Source organism: Nicotiana sylvestris, chromosome 2 (assembly GCF_000393655.2).
Source record: "Nicotiana sylvestris chromosome 2, ASM39365v2, whole genome shotgun sequence".
In the NCBI taxonomy this organism is placed as follows: Eukaryota; Viridiplantae; Streptophyta; class Magnoliopsida; order Solanales; family Solanaceae; genus Nicotiana; species Nicotiana sylvestris.
The window spans coordinates 199,145,510-199,169,124 of record NC_091058.1 but is presented as its reverse complement, the minus strand read 5'-3'; the positions used below and the strand labels follow the sequence as shown (position 1 = coordinate 199,169,124).

The window sequence follows — 23,615 nt, the reverse complement described above, 5'->3', positions numbered from 1 at the left end:
TACATGCAAAGTTTGTTTTTCTGAAAACCTGCACTGTTTTTTTTGGTGTGATCATCTGTTATGGGTTGTGTTGATTATTCTGGAAACTTGATGTATTTTTTTAATATTGGTGATGTTGAGTTAGAATAATCTGAAAATTGAAATTTTATCATGTAAAACGGAAAAACACGTTCTGCTGAATTAGGGCAGAAAATCGGAGGTCAAAAGTTGACGGACTCCGATTGACCTGAAACTTGGCAGGTCCATGCGAAACGGCCCTATTTTCTATCTTGGCTCATTTTCTATTAATTGAGGCACTAAATGGTGAAAGAACAGGCTAAACAACACTAAAATAGTCCTAATTCCAAAGAATAACACATTAACTTTCCATCTTTTCAACTGCTGCAATATGATTTAACGTATATACCCTTGTAAAAGTTTTACATTGTCAGTGTAGACTGTCAGTTAAAAAAAGAAGTGTAGGAAACTAGCAGGTTGCTAGTCTATACTTTGTTATAAAAATTTATCTGCAGTTGATTTTTGGTATTAAAGTGACCTGATAGCTGTCGACGTACAAAAGTTAAACTCAATGCAATAGTATATACTACGAAATGATTTGTACATTACCTTATCAAGAATCTTTTCAGCTAGATGTTCAATTCGGAGTATTCTACCAACCATTGGCACAACTTTTTTGTGCCATTCAATGTCAACCATTTTATCCAATTCAATTCCATCATCAATAAGTATGGTAGATACTCTTGCAGCCCTGAAGCAAGTAATAGCGCTCTGCTCCAAGCCTAAGCTCCGGCGAGTTTCTAGAACAGTATGCAAACCTAAGCTTAAGCTTAAGCTTGGGCCATATAGTTCTGTCAGTTCCCTCAGGCCTCTCTACAAAAAAAAAAACATAAAGCAATGAATGATAAGCCAACATAAAGCAATATAAGTAAAAAGGAAATGACCACATTTTTGCCCATGTCCTTAGCCAGTAATCATTGCAATATCAGAACAACTAATTCCCATTTTTGGAACAAGTTATGTTGTAAATTTTTTTGAAAAAAAAATCTGTGCAACAGAAACGTATAGTTAAGTTGTACTTTATTACTGTTATAATATACTATAAGCCATGCATATTGTTATAGTATTCTTTATGAACAATTATTTATTTACTTGTTTAAATTCAATAAAGTTTCATTTTAAATAGATCATGTGTTGGTTTGTGCGTCCATTGCTTACATAGTAGATGATTTAGTGTATAGAGTTTAGCTTATACACGGAAGATTAAATCATCGGTTCTTGTAAGACATAAAAGTTAATGTTCACAATCTAATGATGGAATTGGACAAATCATCGGAATGATTGTAGCACAAGATTAAGTATAATTTATCTTGATTATGGGAATGGTTTAATTCCAACTTCTTGTGCTAGTACATTTTGTATGTATTGAACGGATCAAGTAGAGATGAGTATTTTATACTGACTTTATAAAATAATTTCTCTAGTCCATTTAATGTACTTATACTCTTAATCCTGATATAATTATTATTAGCTGTGTATGTCACTTGTTGTTTTGATTTATTAAAAGGCGAGATTCTTTCGCGAGTCAATAAGCCTGGTAAATTGGATGACAATGATATACATTGGCGAAGTAATAATTAGTTGATGGAATCCATGTCTCAATTTTGAGATTGATGATACTCCTTTATGAAAGCTTATAAGTTTTCATGTGTAAACCCGGCCGGTGGATTTTGTATCCGACACATGAAATAAGTTAAGTGTAAGTCTAAAGGAAGTAATCAATAAATTAAATAGTCAGTAATTTAATTTGATTGATTAGTATCTGAATCTTAACATGGGGAGTTAAATAAGGTTTTATGGAAGAATTTCGAAATTGAACTAAGGAGTGCAATTACGAATTTTTAGTGGAATAATTCGTAATTTATTATGATGGAAATTAGTTTCAGAATTTCGAAATTAATATCATAATAGGAAGCCTTGTTAATTAAATTCTGTGGTCCCTACTGTGCCTAAATAATAGAAAATAGTGGAAACTGTTACTTAGTGGGAAAGAAAACGTGGAAACCGTCCCTTAGTGGGAGAAGGAAACCTAACAGGTTTTGAAAACGGTTTTGACCTAAAAAACGCAGCTATATATATGGATATAAGGGCTGGACGTTTTTGACATGATTCTGACTGCGGTTTCTACTAGAATTTTGCCCACCCAAAATTCTTTTTTTTGGTTATTGTTTGGGTAACACAGTAGAAGACTGTAGAAATCTGCTAGTGTGTTTTCAACTGAGGAACTGGAGAACGACCTAGATTTGTTGTGTTTACGCTTCAAGAGGTAATCCTAAAATCTCCATACATGTTAGTTGTTTAGATTACACGTGAATAAGATTCTGTTATTGCTTCCGCTGTGGTATATATTCCATCAATTGGTATCAGAGCTTACTCACGTCTAATTAAATAATTAGGATAAACCATAAGGATTAATATCATGTTCTATATGCAAGTTTTGAATTACATGCAAAGTTTGTTTTTCTGAAAACCTGCACTGTTTTTTTTTGGTGTGATCATCTGTTATGGGTTGTGTTGATTATTCTGGAAACTTGATGTATTTTTTTAATATTGGTGATGTTGAGTTAGAATAATCTGAAAATTGAATTTTATCATGTAAAACGGAAAAACACGTTCTGCTGAATTAGGGAAGAAAATCGGAGGTCAAAAGTTGACGGACTCCGATTGACCTGAAACTTGGCAGGTCCATGCGAAACGGCCCTATTTTCTATCTTGGCTCATTTTCTATTAATTGAGGCACTAAATGGTGAAAGAACAGGCTAAACAACACTAAAATAGTCCTAATTCCAAAGAATAACACATTAACTTTCCATCTTTTCAACTGCTGCAATATGATTTAACGTATATACCCTTGTAAAAGTTTTACATTGTCAGTGTAGACTGTCAGTTAAAAAAAGAAGTGTAGGAAACTAGCAGGTTGCTAGTCTATACTTTGTTATAAAAATTTATCTGCAGTTGATTTTTGGTATTAAAGTGACCTGATAGCTGTCGACGTACAAAAGTTAAACTCAATGCAATAGTATATACTACGAAATGATTTGTACATTACCTTATCAAGAATCTTTTCAGCTAGATGTTCAATTCGGAGTATTCTACCAACCATTGGCACAACTTTTTTGTGCCATTCAATGTCAACCATTTTATCCAATTCAATTCCATCATCAATAAGTATGGTAGATACTCTTGCAGCCCTGAAGCAAGTAATAGCGCTCTGCTCCAAGCCTAAGCTCCGGCGAGTTTCTAGAACAGTATGCAAACCTAAGCTTAAGCTTAAGCTTGGGCCATATAGTTCTGTCAGTTCCCTCAGGCCTCTCTACAAAAAAAAAAAAACATAAAGCAATGAATGATAAGCCAACATAAAGCAATATAAGTAAAAAGGAAATGACCACATTTTTGCCCATGTCCTTAGCCAGTAATCATTGCAATATCAGAACAACTAATTCCCATTTTTGGAACAAGTTATGTTGTAAATTTTTTTGAAAAAAAAATCTGTGCAACAGAAACGTATAGTTGAGTTGTACTTTATTACTGTTAGAATATACTATAAGTCATGCGTATTGTTATAGTATTCTTTATGAACAATTATTTATTTACTTGTTTAAATTCAATAAAGTTTCATTTTAAATAGATCATGTGTTGGTTTGTGCGTCCATTGCTTACATAGTAGATGATTTAGTGTATAGAGTTTAGCTTATACACGGAAGATTAAATCATCGGTTCTTGTAAGACATAAAAGTTAATGTTCACAATCTAATGATGGAATTGGACAAATCATCGGAATGATTGTAGCACAAGATTAAGTATAATTTATCTTGATTATGGGAATGGTTTAATTCCAACTTCTTGTGCTAGTACATTTTGTATGTATTGAACGGATCAAGTAGAGATGAGTATTTTATACTGACTTTATAAAATAATTTCTCTAGTCCATTTAATGTACTTATACTCTTAATCCTGATATAATTATTATTAGCTGTGTATGTCACTTGTTGTTTTGATTTATTAAAAGGCGAGATTCTTTCGCGAGTCAATAAGCCTGGTAAATTGGATGACAATGATATACATTGGCGAAGTAATAATTAGTTGATGGAATCCATGTCTCAATTTTGAGATTGATGATACTCCTTTATGAAAGCTTATAAGTTTTCATGTGTAAACCCGGCCGGTGGATTTTGTATCCGACACATGAAATAAGTTAAGTGTAAGTCTAAAGGAAGTAATCAATAAATTAAATAGTCAGTAATTTAATTTGATTGATTAGTATCTGAATCTTAACATGGGGAGTTAAATAAGGTTTTATGGAAGAATTTCGAAATTGAACTAAGGAGTGCAATTACGAATTTTTAGTGGAATAATTCGTAATTTATTATGATGGAAATTAGTTTCAGAATTTCGAAATTAATATCATAATAGGAAGCCTTGTTAATTAAATTCTGTGGTCCCTACTGTGCCTAAATAATAGAAAATAGTGGAAACTGTTACTTAGTGGGAAAGAAAACGTGGAAACCGTCCCTTAGTGGGAGAAGGAAACCTAACAGGTTTTGAAAACGGTTTTGACCTAAAAAACGCAGCTATATATATGGATATAAGGGCTGGACGTTTTTGACATGATTCTGACTGCGGTTTCTACTAGAATTTTGCCCACCCAAAATTCTTTTTTTTGGTTATTGTTTGGGTAACACAGTAGAAGACTGTAGAAATCTGCTAGTGTGTTTTCAACTGAGGAACTGGAGAACGACCTAGATTTGTTGTGTTTACGCTTCAAGAGGTAATCCTAAAATCTCCATACATGTTAGTTGTTTAGATTACACGTGAATAAGATTCTGTTATTGCTTCCGCTGTGGTATATATTCCATCAATTGGTATCAGAGCTTACTCACGTCTAATTAAATAATTAGGATAAACCATAAGGATTAATATCATGTTCTATATGCAAGTTTTGAATTACATGCAAAGTTTGTTTTTCTGAAAACCTGCACTGTTTTTTTTTTGGTGTGATCATCTGTTATGGGTTGTGTTGATTATTCTGGAAACTTGATGTATTTTTTTAATATTGGTGATGTTGAGTTAGAATAATCTGAAAATTGAATTTTATCATGTAAAACGGAAAAACACGTTCTCCTGAATTAGGGAAGAAAATCGGAGGTCAAAAGTTGACGGACTCCGATTGACCTGAAACTTGGCAGGTCCATGCGAAACGGCCCTATTTTCTATCTTGGCTCATTTTCTATTAATTGAGGCACTAAATGGTGAAAGAACAGGCTAAACAACACTAAAATAGTCCTAATTCCAAAGAATAACACATTAACTTTCCATCTTTTCAACTGCTGCAATATGATTTAACGTATATACCCTTGTAAAAGTTTTACATTGTCAGTGTAGACTGTCAGTTAAAAAAAGAAGTGTAGGAAACTAGCAGGTTGCTAGTCTATACTTTGTTATAAAAATTTATCTGCAGTTGATTTTTGGTATTAAAGTGACCTGATAGCTGTCGACGTACAAAAGTTAAACTCAATGCAATAGTATATACTACGAAATGATTTGTACATTACCTTATCAAGAATCTTTTCAGCTAGATGTTCACTTCGGAGTATTCTACCAACCATTGGCACAACTTTTTTGAGCAATTCAATGTCAACCATTTTATCCAATTCAATTCCATCATCAATAAGTATGGTAGATACTCTTGCAGCCCTGAAGCAAGTAATAGCGCTCTGCTCCAAGCCTAAGCTCCGGCGAGTTTCTAGAACAGTATGCAAACCTAAGCTTAAGCTTAAGCTTGGGCCATATAGTTCTGTCAGTTCCCTCAGGCCTCTCTACAAAAAAAAAAAAACATAAAGCAATGAATGATAAGCCAACATAAAGCAATATAAGTAAAAAGGAAATGACCACATTTTTGCCCATGTCCTTAGCCAGTAATCATTGCAATATCAGAACAACTAATTCCCATTTTTGGAACAAGTTATGTTGTAAATTTTTTTGAAAAAAAAATCTGTGCAACAGAAACGTATAGTTGAGTTGTACTTTATTACTGTTAGAATATACTATAAGCCATGCGTATTGTTATAGTATTCTTTATGAACAATTATTTATTTACTTGTTTAAATTCAATAAAGTTTCATTTTAAATAGATCATGTGTTGGTTTGTGCGTCCATTGCTTACATAGTAGATGATTTAGTGTATAGAGTTTAGCTTATACACGGAAGATTAAATCATCGGTTCTTGTAAGACATAAAAGTTAATGTTCACAATCTAATGATGGAATTGGACAAATCATCGGAATGATTGTAGCACAAGATTAAGTATAATTTATCTTGATTATGGGAATGGTTTAATTCCAACTTCTTGTGCTAGTACATTTTGTATGTATTGAACGGATCAAGTAGAGATGAGTATTTTATACTGACTTTATAAAATAATTTCTCTAGTCCATTTAATGTACTTATACTCTTAATCCTGATATAATTATTATTAGCTGTGTATGTCACTTGTTGTTTTGATTTATTAAAAGGCGAGATTCTTTCGCGAGTCAATAAGCCTGGTAAATTGGATGACAATGATATACATTGGCGAAGTAATAATTAGTTGATGGAATCCATGTCTCAATTTTGAGATTGATGATACTCCTTTATGAAAGCTTATAAGTTTTCATGTGTAAACCCGGCCGGTGGATTTTGTATCCGACACATGAAATAAGTTAAGTGTAAGTCTAAAGGAAGTAATCAATAAATTAAATAGTCAGTAATTTAATTTGATTGATTAGTATCTGAATCTTAACATGGGGAGTTAAATAAGGTTTTATGGAAGAATTTCGAAATTGAACTAAGGAGTGCAATTACGAATTTTTAGTGGAATAATTCGTAATTTATTATGATGGAAATTAGTTTCAGAATTTCGAAATTAATATCATAATAGGAAGCCTTGTTAATTAAATTCTGTGGTCCCTACTGTGCCTAAATAATAGAAAATAGTGGAAACTGTTACTTAGTGGGAAAGAAAACGTGGAAACCGTCCCTTAGTGGGAGAAGGAAACCTAACAGGTTTTGAAAACGGTTTTGACCTAAAAAACGCAGCTATATATATGGATATAAGGGCTGGACGTTTTTGACATGATTCTGACTGCGGTTTCTACTAGAATTTTGCCCACCCAAAATTCTTTTTTTTGGTTATTGTTTGGGTAACACAGTAGAAGACTGTAGAAATCTGCTAGTGTGTTTTCAACTGAGGAACTGGAGAACGACCTAGATTTGTTGTGTTTACGCTTCAAGAGGTAATCCTAAAATCTCCATACATGTTAGTTGTTTAGATTACACGTGAATAAGATTCTGTTATTGCTTCCGCTGTGGTATATATTCCATCAATTGGTATCAGAGCTTACTCACGTCTAATTAAATAATTAGGATAAACCATAAGGATTAATATCATGTTCTATATGCAAGTTTTGAATTACATGCAAAGTTTGTTTTTCTGAAAACCTGCACTGTTTTTTTTGGTGTGATCATCTGTTATGGGTTGTGTTGATTATTCTGGAAACTTGATGTATTTTTTTAATATTGGTGATGTTGAGTTAGAATAATCTGAAAATTGAATTTTATCATGTAAAACGGAAAAATACGTTCTGCTGAATTAGGGAAGAAAATCGGAGGTCAAAAGTTGACGGACTCCGATTGACCTGAAACTTGGCAGGTCCATGCGAAACGGCCCTATTTTCTATCTTGGCTCATTTTCTATTAATTGAGGCACTAAATGGTGAAAGAACAGGCTAAACAACACTAAAATAGTCCTAATTCCAAAGAATAACACATTAACTTTCCATCTTTTCAACTGCTGCAATATGATTTAACGTATATACCCTTGTAAAAGTTTTACATTGTCAGTGTAGACTGTCAGTTAAAAAAAGAAGTGTAGGAAACTAGCAGGTTGCTAGTCTATACTTTGTTATAAAAATTTATCTGCAGTTGATTTTTGGTATTAAAGTGACCTGATAGCTGTCGACGTACAAAAGTTAAACTCAATGCAATAGTATATACTACGAAATGATTTGTACATTACCTTATCAAGAATCTTTTCAGCTAGATGTTCAATTCGGAGTATTCTACCAACCATTGGCACAACTTTTTTGTGCCATTCAATGTCAACCATTTTATCCAATTCAATTCCATCATCAATAAGTATGGTAGATACTCTTGCAGCCCTGAAGCAAGTAATAGCGCTCTGCTCCAAGCCTAAGCTCCGGCGAGTTTCTAGAACAGTATGCAAACCTAAGCTTAAGCTTAAGCTTGGGCCATATAGTTCTATCAGTTCCCTCAGGCCTCTCTACAAAAAAATAAAATAAAAAAACATAAAGCAATGAATGATAAGCCAACATAAAGCAATATAAGTAAAAAGGAAATGACCACATTTTTGCCCATGTCCTTAGCCAGTAATCATTGCAATATCAGAACAACTAATTCCCATTTTTGGAACAAGTTATGTTGTAAATTTTTTTGAAAAAAAAATCTGTGCAACAGAAACGTATAGTTGAGTTGTACTTTATTACTGTTAGAATATACTATAAGCCATGCGTATTGTTATAGTATTCTTTATGAACAATTATTTATTTACTTGTTTTAATTCAATAAAGTTTCATTTTAAATAGATCATGTGTTGGTTTGTGCGTCCATTGCTTACATAGTAGATAATTTAGTGTATAGAGTTTAGCTTATACACGGAAGATTAAATCATCGGTTCTTGTAAGACATAAAAGTTAATGTTCACAATCTAATGATGGAATTGGACAAATCATCGGAATGATTGTAGCACAAGATTAAGTATAATTTATCTTGATTATGGGAATGGTTTAATTCCAACTTCTTGTGCTAGTACATTTTGTATGTATTGAACGGATCAAGTAGAGATGAGTATTTTATACTGACTTTATAAAATAATTTCTCTAGTCCATTTAATGTACTTATACTCTTAATCCTGATATAATTATTATTAGCTGTGTATGTCACTTGTTGTTTTGATTTATTAAAAGGCGAGATTCTTTCGCGAGTCAATAAGCCTGGTAAATTGGATGACAATGATATACATTGGCGAAGTAATAATTAGTTGATGGAATCCATGTCTCAATTTTGAGATTGATGATACTCCTTTATGAAAGCTTATAAGTTTTCATGTGTAAACCCGGCCGGTGGATTTTGTATCCGACACATGAAATAAGTTAAGTGTAAGTCTAAAGGAAGTAATCAATAAATTAAATAGTCAGTAATTTAATTTGATTGATTAGTATCTGAATCTTAACATGGGGAGTTAAATAAGGTTTTATGGAAGAATTTCGAAATTGAACTAAGGAGTGCAATTACGAATTTTTAGTGGAATAATTCGTAATTTATTATGATGGAAATTAGTTTCAGAATTTCGAAATTAATATCATAATAGGAAGCCTTGTTAATTAAATTCTGTGGTCCCTACTGTGCCTAAATAATAGAAAATAGTGGAAACTGTTACTTAGTGGGAAGAAAAACGTGGAAACCGTCCCTTAGTGGGAGAAGGAAACCTAACAGGTTTTGAAAACGGTTTTGACCTAAAAAACGCAGCTATATATATATGGATATAAGGGCTGAACGTTTTTGACATGATTCTGACTGCGGTTTCTACTAGAATTTTGCCCACCCAAAATTCTTTTTTTTGGTTATTGTTTGGGTAACACAGTAGAAGACTGTAGAAATCTGCTAGTGTGTTTTCAACTGAGGAACTGGAGAACGACCTAGATTTGTTGTGTTTACGCTTCAAGAGGTAATCCTAAAATCTCCATACATGTTAGTTGTTTAGATTACACGTGAATAAGATTCTGTTATTGCTTCCGCTGTGGTATATATTCCATCAATTGGTATCAGAGCTTACTCACGTCTAATTAAATAATTAGGATAAACCATAAGGATTAATATCATGTTCTATATGCAAGTTTTGAATTACATGCAAAGTTTGTTTTTCTGAAAACCTGCACTGTTTTTTTTGGTGTGATCATCTGTTATGGGTTGTGTTGATTATTCTGGAAACTTGATGTATTTTTTTAATATTGGTGATGTTGAGTTAGAATAATCTGAAAATTGAATTTTATCATGTAAAACGGAAAAACACGTTCTGCTGAATTAGGGAAGAAAATCGGAGGTCAAAAGTTGACGGACTCCGATTGACCTGAAACTTGGCAGGTCCATGCGAAACGGCCCTATTTTCTATCTTGGCTCATTTTCTATTAATTGAGGCACTAAATGGTGAAAGAACAGGCTAAACAACACTAAAATAGTCCTAATTCCAAAGAATAACACATTAACTTTCCATCTTTTCAACTGCTGCAATATGATTTAACGTATATACCCTTGTAAAAGTTTTACATTGTCAGTGTAGACTGTCAGTTAAAAAAAGAAGTGTAGGAAACTAGCAGGTTGCTAGTCTATACTTTGTTATAAAAATTTATCTGCAGTTGATTTTTGGTATTAAAGTGACCTGATAGCTGTCGACGTACAAAAGTTAAACTCAATGCAATAGTATATACTACGAAATGATTTGTACATTACCTTATCAAGAATCTTTTCAGCTAGATGTTCAATTCGGAGTATTCTACCAACCATTGGCACAACTTTTTTGTGCCATTCAATGTCAACCATTTTATCCAATTCAATTCCATCATCAATAAGTATGGTAGATACTCTTGCAGCCCTGAAGCAAGTAATAGCGCTCTGCTCCAAGCCTAAGCTCCGGCGAGTTTCTAGAACAGTATGCAAACCTAAGCTTAAGCTTAAGCTTGGGCCATATAGTTCTGTCAGTTCCCTCAGGCCTTTCTACAAAAAAAAAAAAAACATAAAGCAATGAATGATAAGTCAACATAAAGCAATATAAGTAAAAAGGAAATGACCACATTTTTGCCCATGTCCTTAGCCAGTAATCATTGCAATATCAGAACAACTAATTCCCATTTTTGGAACAAGTTATGTTGTAAATTTTTTTGAAAAAAAAATCTGTGCAACAGAAACGTATAGTTGAGTTGTACTTTATTACTGTTAGAATATACTATAAGCCATGCGTATTGTTATAGTATTCTTTATGAACAATTATTTATTTACTTGTTTAAATTCAATAAAGTTTCATTTTAAATAGATCATGTGTTGGTTTGTGCGTCCATTGCTTACATAGTAGATGATTTAGTGTATAGAGTTTAGCTTATACACGGAAGATTAAATCATCGGTTCTTGTAAGACATAAAAGTTAATGTTCACAATCTAATGATGGAATTGGACAAATCATCGGAATGATTGTAGCACAAGATTAAGTATAATTTATCTTGATTATGGGAATGGTTTAATTCCAACTTCTTGTGCTAGTACATTTTGTATGTATTGAACGGATCAAGTAGAGATGAGTATTTTATACTGACTTTATAAAATAATTTCTCTAGTCCATTTAATGTACTTATACTCTTAATCCTGATATAATTATTATTAGCTGTGTATGTCACTTGTTGTTTTGATTTATTAAAAGGCGAGATTCTTTCGCGAGTCAATAAGCCTGGTAAATTGGATGACAATGATATACATTGGCGAAGTAATAATTAGTTGATGGAATCCATGTCTCAATTTTGAGATTGATGATACTCCTTTATGAAAGCTTATAAGTTTTCATGTGTAAACCCGGCCGGTGGATTTTGTATCCGACACATGAAATAAGTTAAGTGTAAGTCTAAAGGAAGTAATCAATAAATTAAATAGTCAGTAATTTAATTTGATTGATTAGTATCTGAATCTTAACATGGGGAGTTAAATAAGGTTTTATGGAAGAATTTCGAAATTGAACTAAGGAGTGCAATTACGAATTTTTAGTGGAATAATTCGTAATTTATTATGATGGAAATTAGTTTCAGAATTTCGAAATTAATATCATAATAGGAAGCCTTGTTAATTAAATTCTGTGGTCCCTACTGTGCCTAAATAATAGAAAATAGTGGAAACTGTTACTTAGTGGGAAAGAAAACGTGGAAACCGTCCCTTAGTGGGAGAAGGAAACCTAACAGGTTTTGAAAACGGTTTTGACCTAAAAAACGCAGCTATATATATGGATATAAGGGCTGGACGTTTTTGACATGATTCTGACTGCGGTTTCTACTAGAATTTTGCCCACCCAAAATTCTTTTTTTTTGGTTATTGTTTGGGTAACACAGTAGAAGACTGTAGAAATCTGCTAGTGTGTTTTCAACTGAGGAACTGGAGAACGACCTAGATTTGTTGTGTTTACGCTTCAAGAGGTAATCCTAAAATCTCCATACATGTTAGTTGTTTAGATTACACGTGAATAAGATTCTGTTATTGCTTCCGCTGTGGTATATATTCCATCAATTGGTATCAGAGCTTACTCACGTCTAATTAAATAATTAGGATAAACCATAAGGATTAATATCATGTTCTATATGCAAGTTTTGAATTACATGCAAAGTTTGTTTTTCTGAAAACCTGCACTGTTTTTTTTGGTGTGATCATCTGTTATGGGTTGTGTTGATTATTCTGGAAACTTGATGTATTTTTTTAATATTGGTGATGTTGAGTTAGAATAATCTGAAAATTGAATTTTATCATGTAAAACGGAAAAACACGTTCTGCTGAATTAGGGAAGAAAATCGGAGGTCAAAAGTTGACGGACTCCGATTGACCTGAAACTTGGCAGGTCCATGCGAAACGGCCCTATTTTCTATCTTGGCTCATTTTCTATTAATTGAGGCACTAAATGGTGAAAGAACAGGCTAAACAACACTAAAATAGTCCTAATTCCAAAGAATAACACATTAACTTTCCATCTTTTCAACTGCTGCAATATGATTTAACGTATATACCCTTGTAAAAGTTTTACATTGTCAGTGTAGACTGTCAGTTAAAAAAAGAAGTGTAGGAAACTAGCAGGTTGCTAGTCTATACTTTGTTATAAAAATTTATCTGCAGTTGATTTTTGGTATTAAAGTGACCTGATAGCTGTCGACGTACAAAAGTTAAACTCAATGCAATAGTATATACTACGAAATGATTTGTACATTACCTTATCAAGAATCTTTTCAGCTAGATGTTCAATTCGGAGTATTCTACCAACCATTGGCACAACTTTTTTGTGCCATTCAATGTCAACCATTTTATCCAATTCAATTCCATCATCAATAAGTATGGTAGATACTCTTGCAGCCCTGAAGCAAGTAATAGCGCTCTGCTCCAAGCCTAAGCTCCGGCGAGTTTCTAGAACAGTATGCAAACCTAAGCTTAAGCTTAAGCTTGGGCCATATAGTTCTGTCAGTTCCCTCAGGCCTCTCTACAAAAAAAAAAACATAAAGCAATGAATGATAAGCCAACATAAAGCAATATAAGTAAAAATGAAATGACCACATTTTTGCCCATGTCTTTAGCCAGTAATCATTGCAATATTAGAATAACTAATTCCCATTTTTGGAACAAGTTATGTTGTAAATTTTTTTGAAAAAAAAATCTGTGCAACAGAAACGTATAGTTGAGTTGTACTTTATTACTGTTAGAATATACTATAAGCCATGCGTATTGTTATAGTATTCTTTATGAACAATTATTTATTTACTTGTTTAAATTCAATAAAGTTTCATTTTAAATAGATCATGTGTTGGTTTGTGCGTCCATTGCTTACATAGTAGATGATTTAGTGTATAGAGTTTAGCTTATACACGGAAGATTAAATCATCGGTTCTTGTAAGACATAAAAGTTAATGTTCACAATCTAATGATGGAATTGGACAAATCATCGGAATGATTGTAGCACAAGATTAAATATAATTTATCTTGATTATGGGAATGGTTTAATTCCAACTTCTTGTGCTAGTACATTTTGTATGTATTGAACGGATCAAGTAGAGATGAGTATTTTATACTGACTTTATAAAATAATTTCTCTAGTCCATTTAATGTACTTATACTCTTAATCCTGATATAATTATTATTAGCTGTGTATGTCACTTGTTGTTTTGATTTATTAAAAGGCGAGATTCTTTCGCGAGTCAATAAGCCTGGTAAATTGGATGACAATGATATACATTGGCGAAGTAATAATTAGTTGATGGAATCCATGTCTCAATTTTGAGATTGATGATACTCCTTTATGAAAGCTTATAAGTTTTCATGTGTAAACCCGGCCGGTGGATTTTGTATCCGACACATGAAATAAGTTAAGTGTAAGTCTAAAGGAAGTAATCAATAAATTAAATAGTCAGTAATTTAATTTGATTGATTAGTATCTGAATCTTAACATGGGGAGTTAAATAAGGTTTTATGGAAGAATTTCGAAATTGAACTAAGGAGTGCAATTACGAATTTTTAGTGGAATAATTCGTAATTTATTATGATGGAAATTAGTTTCAGAATTTCGAAATTAATATCATAATAGGAAGCCTTGTTAATTAAATTCTGTGGTCCCTACTGTGCCTAAATAATAGAAAATAGTGGAAACTGTTACTTAGTGGGAAAGAAAACGTGGAAACCGTCCCTTAGTGGGAGAAGGAAACCTAACAGGTTTTGAAAACGGTTTTGACCTAAAAAACGCAGCTATATATATGGATATAAGGGCTGGACGTTTTTGACATGATTCTGACTGCGGTTTCTACTAGAATTTTGCCCACCCAAAATTCTTTTTTTTGGTTATTGTTTGGGTAACACAGTAGAAGACTGTAGAAATCTGCTAGTGTGTTTTCAACTGAGGAACTGGAGAACGACCTAGATTTGTTGTGTTTACGCTTCAAGAGGTAATCCTAAAATCTCCATACATGTTAGTTGTTTAGATTACACGTGAATAAGATTCTGTTATTGCTTCCGCTGTGGTATATATTCCATCAATTGGTATCAGAGCTTACTCACGTCTAATTAAATAATTAGGATAAACCATAAGGATTAATATCATGTTCTATATGCAAGTTTTGAATTACATGCAAAGTTTGTTTTTCTGAAAACCTGCACTGTTTTTTTTTTGGTGTGATCATCTGTTATGGGTTGTGTTGATTATTCTGGAAACTTGATGTATTTTTTTAATATTGGTGATGTTGAGTTAGAATAATCTGAAAATTGAATTTTATCATGTAAAACGGAAAAACACGTTCTGCTGAATTAGGGCAGAAAATCGGAGGTCAAAAGTTGACGGACTCCGATTGACCTGAAACTTGGAAGGTCCATGCGAAACGGCCCTATTTTCTATCTTGGCTCATTTTCTATTAATTGAGGCACTAAATGGTGAAAGAACAGGCTAAACAACACTAAAATAGTCCTAATTCCAAAGAATAACACATTAACTTTCCATCTTTTCAACTGCTGCAATATGATTTAACGTATATACCCTTGTAAAAGTTTTACATTGTCAGTGTAGACTGTCAGTTAAAAAAAGAAGTGTAGGAAACTAGCAGGTTGCTAGTCTATACTTTGTTATAAAAATTTATCTGCAGTTGATTTTTGGTATTAAAGTGACCTGATAGCTGTCGACGTACAAAAGTTAAACTCAATGCAATAGTATATACTACGAAATGATTTGTACATTACCTTATCAAGAATCTTTTCAGCTAGATGTTCAATTCGGAGTATTCTACCAACCATTGGCACAACTTTTTTGTGCCATTCAATGTCAACCATTTTATCCAATTCAATTCCATCATCAATAAGTATGGTAGATACTCTTGCAGCCCTGAAGCAAGTAATAGCGCTCTGCTCCAAGCCTAAGCTCCGGCGAGTTTCTAGAACAGTATGCAAACCTAAGCTTAAGCTTAAGCTTGGGCCATATAGTTCTGTCAGTTCCCTCAGGCCTCTCTACAAAAAAAAAAACATAAAGCAATGAATGATAAGCCAACATAAAGCAATATAAGTAAAAAGGAAATGACCACATTTTTGCCCATGTCCTTAGCCAGTAATCATTGCAATATCAGAACAACTAATTCCCATTTTTGGAACAAGTTATGTTGTAAATTTTTTTGAAAAAAAAATCTGTGCAACAGAAACGTATAGTTGAGTTGTACTTTATTACTGTTAGAATATACTATAAGCCATGCGTATTGTTATAGTATTCTTTATGAACAATTATTTATTTACTTGTTTAAATTCAATAAAGTTTCATTTTAAATAGATCATGTGTTGGTTTGTGCGTCCATTGCTTACATAGTAGATGATTTAGTGTATAGAGTTTAGCTTATACACGGAAGATTAAATCATCGGTTCTTGTAAGACATAAAAGTTAATGTTCACAATCTAATGATGGAATTGGACAAATCATCGGAATGATTGTAGCACAAGATTAAGTATAATTTATCTTGATTATGGGAATGGTTTAATTCCAACTTCTTGTGCTAGTACATTTTGTATGTATTGAACGGATCAAGTAGAGATGAGTATTTTATACTGACTTTATAAAATAATTTCTCTAGTCCATTTAATGTACTTATACTCTTAATCCTGATATAATTATTATTAGCTGTGTATGTCACTTGTTGTTTTGATTTATTAAAAGGCGAGATTCTTTCGCGAGTCAATAAGCCTGGTAAATTGGATGACAATGATATACATTGGCGAAGTAATAATTAGTTGATGGAATCCATGTCTCAATTTTGAGATTGATGATACTCCTTTATGAAAGCTTATAAGTTTTCATGTGTAAACCCGGCCGGTGGATTTTGTATCCGACACATGAAATAAGTTAAGTGTAAGTCTAAAGGAAGTAATCAATAAATTAAATAGTCAGTAATTTAATTTGATTGATTAGTATCTGAATCTTAACATGGGGAGTTAAATAAGGTTTTATGGAAGAATTTCGAAATTGAACTAAGGAGTGCAATTACGAATTTTTAGTGGAATAATTCGTAATTTATTATGATGGAAATTAGTTTCAGAATTTCGAAATTAATATCATAATAGGAAGCCTTGTTAATTAAATTCTGTGGTCCCTACTGTGCCTAAATAATAGAAAATAGTGGAAACTGTTACTTAGTGGGAAAGAAAACGTGGAAACCGTCCCTTAGTGGGAGAAGGAAACCTAACAGGTTTTGAAAACGGTTTTGACCTAAAAAACGCAGCTATATATATGGATATAAGGGCTGGACGTTTTTGACATGATTCTGACTGCGGTTTCTACTAGAATTTTGCCCACCCAAAATTCTTTTTTTTTGGTTATTGTTTGGGTAACACAGTAGAAGACTGTAGAAATCTGCTAGTGTGTTTTCAACTGAGGAACTAGAGAACGACCTAGATTTGTTGTGTTTACGCTTCAAGAGGTAATCCTAAAATCTCCATACATGTTAGTTGTTTAGATTACACGTGAATAAGATTCTGTTATTGCTTCCGCTGTGGTATATATTCCATCAATTGGTATCAGAGCTTACTCACGTCTAATTAAATAATTAGGATAAACCATAAGGATTATTATCATGTTCTATATGCAAGTTTTGAATTACATGCAAAGTTTGTTTTTCTGAAAACCTGCACTGTTTTTTTTTTGGTGTGATCATCTGTTATGGGTTGTGTTGATTATTCTGGAAACTTGATGTATTTTTTTAATATTGGTGATGTTGAGTTAGAATAATCTGAAAATTGAATTTTATCATGTAAAACGGAAAAACACGTTCTGCTGAATTAGGGCAGAAAATCGGAGGTCAAAAGTTGACGGACTCCGATTGACCTGAAACTTGGCAGGTCCATGCGAAACGGCCCTATTTTCTATCTTGGCTCATTTTCTATTAATTGAGGCACTAAATGGTGAAAGAACAGGCTAAACAACACTAAAATAGTCCTAATTCCAAAGAATAACACATTAACTTTCCATCTTTTCAACTGCTGCAATATGATTTAACGTATATACCCTTGTAAAAGTTTTACATTGTCAGTGTAGACTGTCAGTTAAAAAAAGAAGTGTAGGAAACTAGCAGGTTGCTAGTCTATACTTTGTTATAAAAATTTATCTGCAGTTGATTTTTGGTATTAAAGTGACCTGATAGCTGTCGACGTACAAAAGTTAAACTCAATGCAATAGTATATACTACGAAATGATTTGTACATTACCTTATCAAGAATCTTTTCAGCTAGATGTTCAATTCGGAGTATTCTACCAACCATTGGCACAACTTTTTTGTGCCATTCAATGTCAACCATTTTATCCAATTCAATTCCATCATCAATAAGTATGGTAGATACTCTTGCAGCCCTGAAGCAAGTAATAGCGCTCTGCTCCAAGCCTAAGCTCCGGCGAGTTTCTAGAACAGTATGCAAACCTAAGCTTAAGCTTAAGCTTGGGCCATATAGTTCTGTCAGTTCCCTCAGGCCTCTCTACAAAAAAAAAAACATAAAGCAATGAATGATAAGCCAACATAAAGCAATATAAGTAAAAAGGAAATGACCACATTTTTGCCCATGTCCTTAGCCAGTAATCATTGCAATATCTGAACAACTAATTCCCATTTTTGGAACAAGTTATGTTGTAAATTTTTTTGAAAAAAAAATCTGTGCAACAGAAACGTATAGTTGAGTTGTACTTTATTACTGTTAGAATATACTATAAGCCATGCGTATTGTTATAGTATTCTTTATGAACAATTATTTATTTACTTGTTTAAATTCAATAAAGTTTCATTTTAAATAGATCATGTGTTGGTTTGTGCGTCCATTGCTTACATAGTAGATGATTTAGTGTATAGAGTTTAGCTTATACACGGAAGATTAAATCATCGGTTCTTGTAAGACATAAAAGTTAATGTTCACAATCTAATGATGGAATTGGACAAATCATCGGAATGATTGTAGCACAAGATTAAGTATAATTTATCTTGATTATGGGAATGGTTTAATTCCAACTTCTTGTGCTAGTACATTTTGTATGTATTGAACGGATCAAGTAGAGATGAGTATTTTATACTGACTTTATAAAATAATTTCTCTAGTCCATTTAATGTACTTATACTCTTAATCCTGATATAATTATTATTAGCTGTGTATGTCACTTGTTGTTTTGATTTATTAAAAGGCGAGATTCTTTCGCGAGTCAATAAGCCTGGTAAATTGGATGACAATGATATACATTGGCGAAGTAATAATTAGTTGATGGAATCCATGTCTCAATTTTGAGATTGATGATACTCCTTTATGAAAGCTTATAAGTTTTCATGTGTAAACCCGGCCGGTGGATTTTGTATCCGACACATGAAATAAGTTAAGTGTAAGTCTAAAGGAAGTAATCAATAAATTAAATAGTCAGTAATTTAATTTGATTGATTAGTATCTGAATCTTAACATGGGGAGTTAAATAAGGTTTTATGGAAGAATTTCGAAATTGAACTAAGGAGTGCAATTACGAATTTTTAGTGGAATAATTCGTAATTTATTATGATGGAAATTAGTTTCAGAATTTCGAAATTAATATCATAATAGGAAGCCTTGTTAATTAAATTCTGTGGTCCCTACTGTGCCTAAATAATAGAAAATAGTGGAAACTGTTACTTAGTGGGAAAGAAAACGTGGAAACCGTCCCTTAGTGGGAGAAGGAAACCTAACAGGTTTTGAAAACGGTTTTGACCTAAAAAACGCAGCTATATATATGGATATAAGGGCTGGACGTTTTTGACATGATTCTGACTGCGGTTTCTACTAGAATTTTGCCCACCCAAAATTCTTTTTTTTGGTTATTGTTTGGGTAACACAGTAGAAGACTGTAGAAATCTGCTAGTGTGTTTTCAACTGAGGAACTGGAGAACGACCTAGATTTGTTGTGTTTACGCTTCAAGAGGTAATCCTAAAATCTCCATACATGTTAGTTGTTTAGATTACACGTGAATAAGATTCTGTTATTGCTTCCGCTGTGGTATATATTCCATCAATTGGTATCAGAGCTTACTCACGTCTAATTAAATAATTAGGATAAACCATAAGGATTAATATCATGTTCTATATGCAAGTTTTGAATTACATGCAAAGTTTGTTTTTCTGAAAACCTGCACTGTTTTTTTTTTGGTGTGATCATCTGTTATGGGTTGTGTTGATTATTCTGGAAACTTGATGTATTTTTTTAATATTGGTGATGTTGAGTTAGAATAATCTGAAAATTGAATTTTATCATGTAAAACGGAAAAACACGTTCTGCTGAATTAGGGCAGAAAATCGGAGGTCAAAAGTTGACGGACTCCGATTGACCTGAAACTTGGCAGGTCCATGCGAAACGGCCTAGTGAGCAATACTCATGGATTTTATGCATGACTGAAGTCGTTTTTTGGGCGTTCGGGGTCGTTTAGATGGTGTTTTTGCTGTTTTTCTAAAATTCTAAAAATTTTTTTAGTTGTTTTTAATTCCAGAAATTGTGGGGATCAATTCCCTTGGTCCCCGGGCTTAAAAAATCAGTGATATAATGTTTTTACACGTTGACGTAGGTCTTCTTCCATATCGGATAAAAATATTATGAATAATCACTATGTTATACTAGTCATTGATTATTTGTATTTACTCTCCATCTGAGTATGCATGTTGGTTCAATGGGACTAATATATGTTGAATGTTGATATTCACTTGGCTTAAATTAACAGTTTACTCTCCATCTGAGTATGACATGTTTAAGTTTATGGAGTGAAAATCTGTCATTATATATGTATATTGCAAGAATAGCTTCTTTCCCATCGAAATTTGTTGTTCAAGGTGCATAGATTGTATATATATAATGTGTTTTGAATTTTAATGTTCATAATACAAACTGATTTGATCTATTTAAATATTTAATGTCTCCCAGATTAACAATGACTGCTTTTAATCCCCTTACTGCCATTCTTACCCAAAACAAACTTGAGGGTCCAAATTATGTTGATTGGAAACGAAATTTGGATATTGTTCTAATTGCTGAAGAGTACAAATTTGTGCTCGATGAGGTGTGTCCAGAAAAACCTGGAGATGATGCCACAGATGATGAACAAAAGGCTTACCAGAAATGGATTAAGGCTGATGAGATGGCGCGGTGTTACATTTTGGCATCCATGTCGAATGTTCTGCAACATCAGCATCAGTCGATGGAGTCTGCTTATGACATTCTGGAAAATCTCAAAGAAATGTTCGGAGATCAGAATCGTGCGGCTAAGCAGACTGCCATGAAAGCCCTTCTGAATACCAAAATGGTTGAAGGTTCATCGGTCAGGGACCATGTTCTGAAGATGATGAGTCTTCTGAATGAACTGGAGGTCCTTGGAGCTAACATTGATAAGGACACGCAGGTTGAAATGATCCTGCAGACTTTGCCTGACAGTTTTCAGCAATTTCGCCTGAATTATAACATGAACAAAATGGATTTGTCCCTTGCGAAATTGTTGAATGAGCTGCAGTCGGCAGAGACTATTATCAAGTCCCAAGCTCCTCCCGTGGCATTGAATTTTGAGGCAGGTTCTTCTTCTAAGCCGAGAGGCGGGCAGAAAAAGAAAAAGGCTCAAAAACCCTCTGTTGGTGGCGCGACTGCTGGTGTGAAAAAGGCTAAGGGCAAGTGTTATCACTGCAAGCAGCCCGGGCATCATAAGAAGCAGTGTCCAACTTATCTGGCCAAGCTGAAAAATAAACCAGGTGATTTACATCTACTTGTCGTTGAAACATTTTTAGCGGCTGTTTCTACCATGTCATGGTGTGTAGATTCGGGAGCCACTAATCATATCTGCACTTATTTGCAGGGGTTTCAGGTAACGCGGCGGCTAAGTAAAGGAGAAATCAATGTTTATCAAGCAGACGGTTCAGCAGCCCCAGCTTTAGCATTAGGAAATATTAGTATTTCGTTTGGTAGTGGTAGAGTTTTAGCTTTAAAAGACACATTATATGTACCTTCCGTTAGAAGGAATTTAATTTCGGTTTCTAGCGCTATGAGAGATGGTTATGATTTTAATTGTCATGACGTTGATAAATGTGTTATTACTCATAATAAGCGTTATCTCTCTTCGGCTACATTGATTAATGGTCTTTTTGTTGTTGACTCTATTCCTAAACCGTTACCACCTAAAGAACTGAATAATGTTGATTTACCAAGCAAGAGAAAACGTTCTTCTGAATTGAGTGAAACATATTTATGGCACTTGCGTTTGGGTCATATAAATCTGAACAGAATTTCCAGGTTGGTCAAGGATGGACCTTTAAGTTCATTGAAAGTGGAGGCACTACCAACTTGTGAATCTTGTTTAGAAGGGAAAATGACAAAACGAAATTTCCCCTCAAAAGGAAATCGGGCAAGTGATAAATTAGAATTAATTCATTCTGATTTGTGTGGTCCAATGAATGTCCAAGCAAGAGGTGGTTTTGAGTATTTTGTGACTTTCACAGATGATTACTCAAAATATGGATATATTTATTTGTTGCGTCGAAAGTCTGAATGTTTTGAAAAGTTCAAAGAATTCAAGACTGAGACTGAAAAGCGACATAATAAACATATCAAGACACTACGATCTGATCGTGGTGGGGAGTACCTCTCTACAGACTTTATTGGTTATTTATCAGAATGTGGAATTACATCTCAATTATCTGCACCTGGAACTCCACAACAAAATGGTGTAGCTGAAAGAAGAAATAGGACTCTTATGGAAATGGTTAGATCAATGATGAGTTATTCCGATTTGCCTTCGTCTTTTTGGGGACATGCCTTAGAAACGGCGAATTATGTTCTGAACTTAGTTCCTTCAAAGTCAGTACCCTTGACCCCTACAGAATTGTGGACTGGGCGCAAGCCTAGTCTGCGGCATATTCGAGTTTGGGGTTGTCCGGCACATGTGCTAAAGGGGAAAACGGATAAATTGGAGGCAAGAACGGATGTATGCGTGTTTATAGGTTATCCAAAAGGGACGAAAGGTGGTTTATTCTATTGTCCTAAAGAGAAAAAGGTAATTGTTAGCACAAATGCCAAGTTTCTAGAAGAGGACTATTTGATGAACCATGTTCCTAGAAGTAAACTCGTTTTACAGGAACTCAACAAAGGAATGGAAACTCAGTCATCTGAAAATCAAAACGACCATATCCAAACCCCGGAAGTCGATTTTGACATACCATTGCACTTTAGTAGTGGGAGAAATGTCAATAGACTTAATGTACCACAAGAACAAGTGCCCGCAGTCATACTACCACAAAGTAGTGGGAGTCATGTTGAGCAGACTGCACAACAGGAAGAAGTCGTTGATATCCCTGTGGATAGCATGGAGACTCAGGTTCCTGATGATGTTGTGGTTCAACCACAAAATCAACGTGATGTAGTTGCAACTGATGTAGTGCGTAGTCGTAGTGGGAGAGAAATAAGACAGCCAGTTCGTTACACGCTCTTGGGAGAATCATATGATAGGATCCCTGAGGAGCCTACCTCCGAACCTGTCAATTACGACCAAACACTACATGATAAGGATGCCGATAAGTGGGTTGCTGCTATGAAATCAGAGATGGAGTCTATGTACTCTAATCAGGTTTGGGATCTTGTAGAACCAACTGATGGGGTTAAACCCATTGGATGCAAATGGATCTATAAGAAAAAGAGAGGTGTAGACGGAAAAGTACAAACTTTT

The 23,615-nt window shown here is 33.7% G+C and overlaps 1 pseudogene; it reads right to left on the bottom strand.

The window, feature by feature from the left end:
* The window catches only part of LOC104229292 (protein fluG-like), a 55,498-nt pseudogene that overhangs the window by 23,623 nt on the left and 8,260 nt on the right, over window positions 1–23,615 (bottom strand).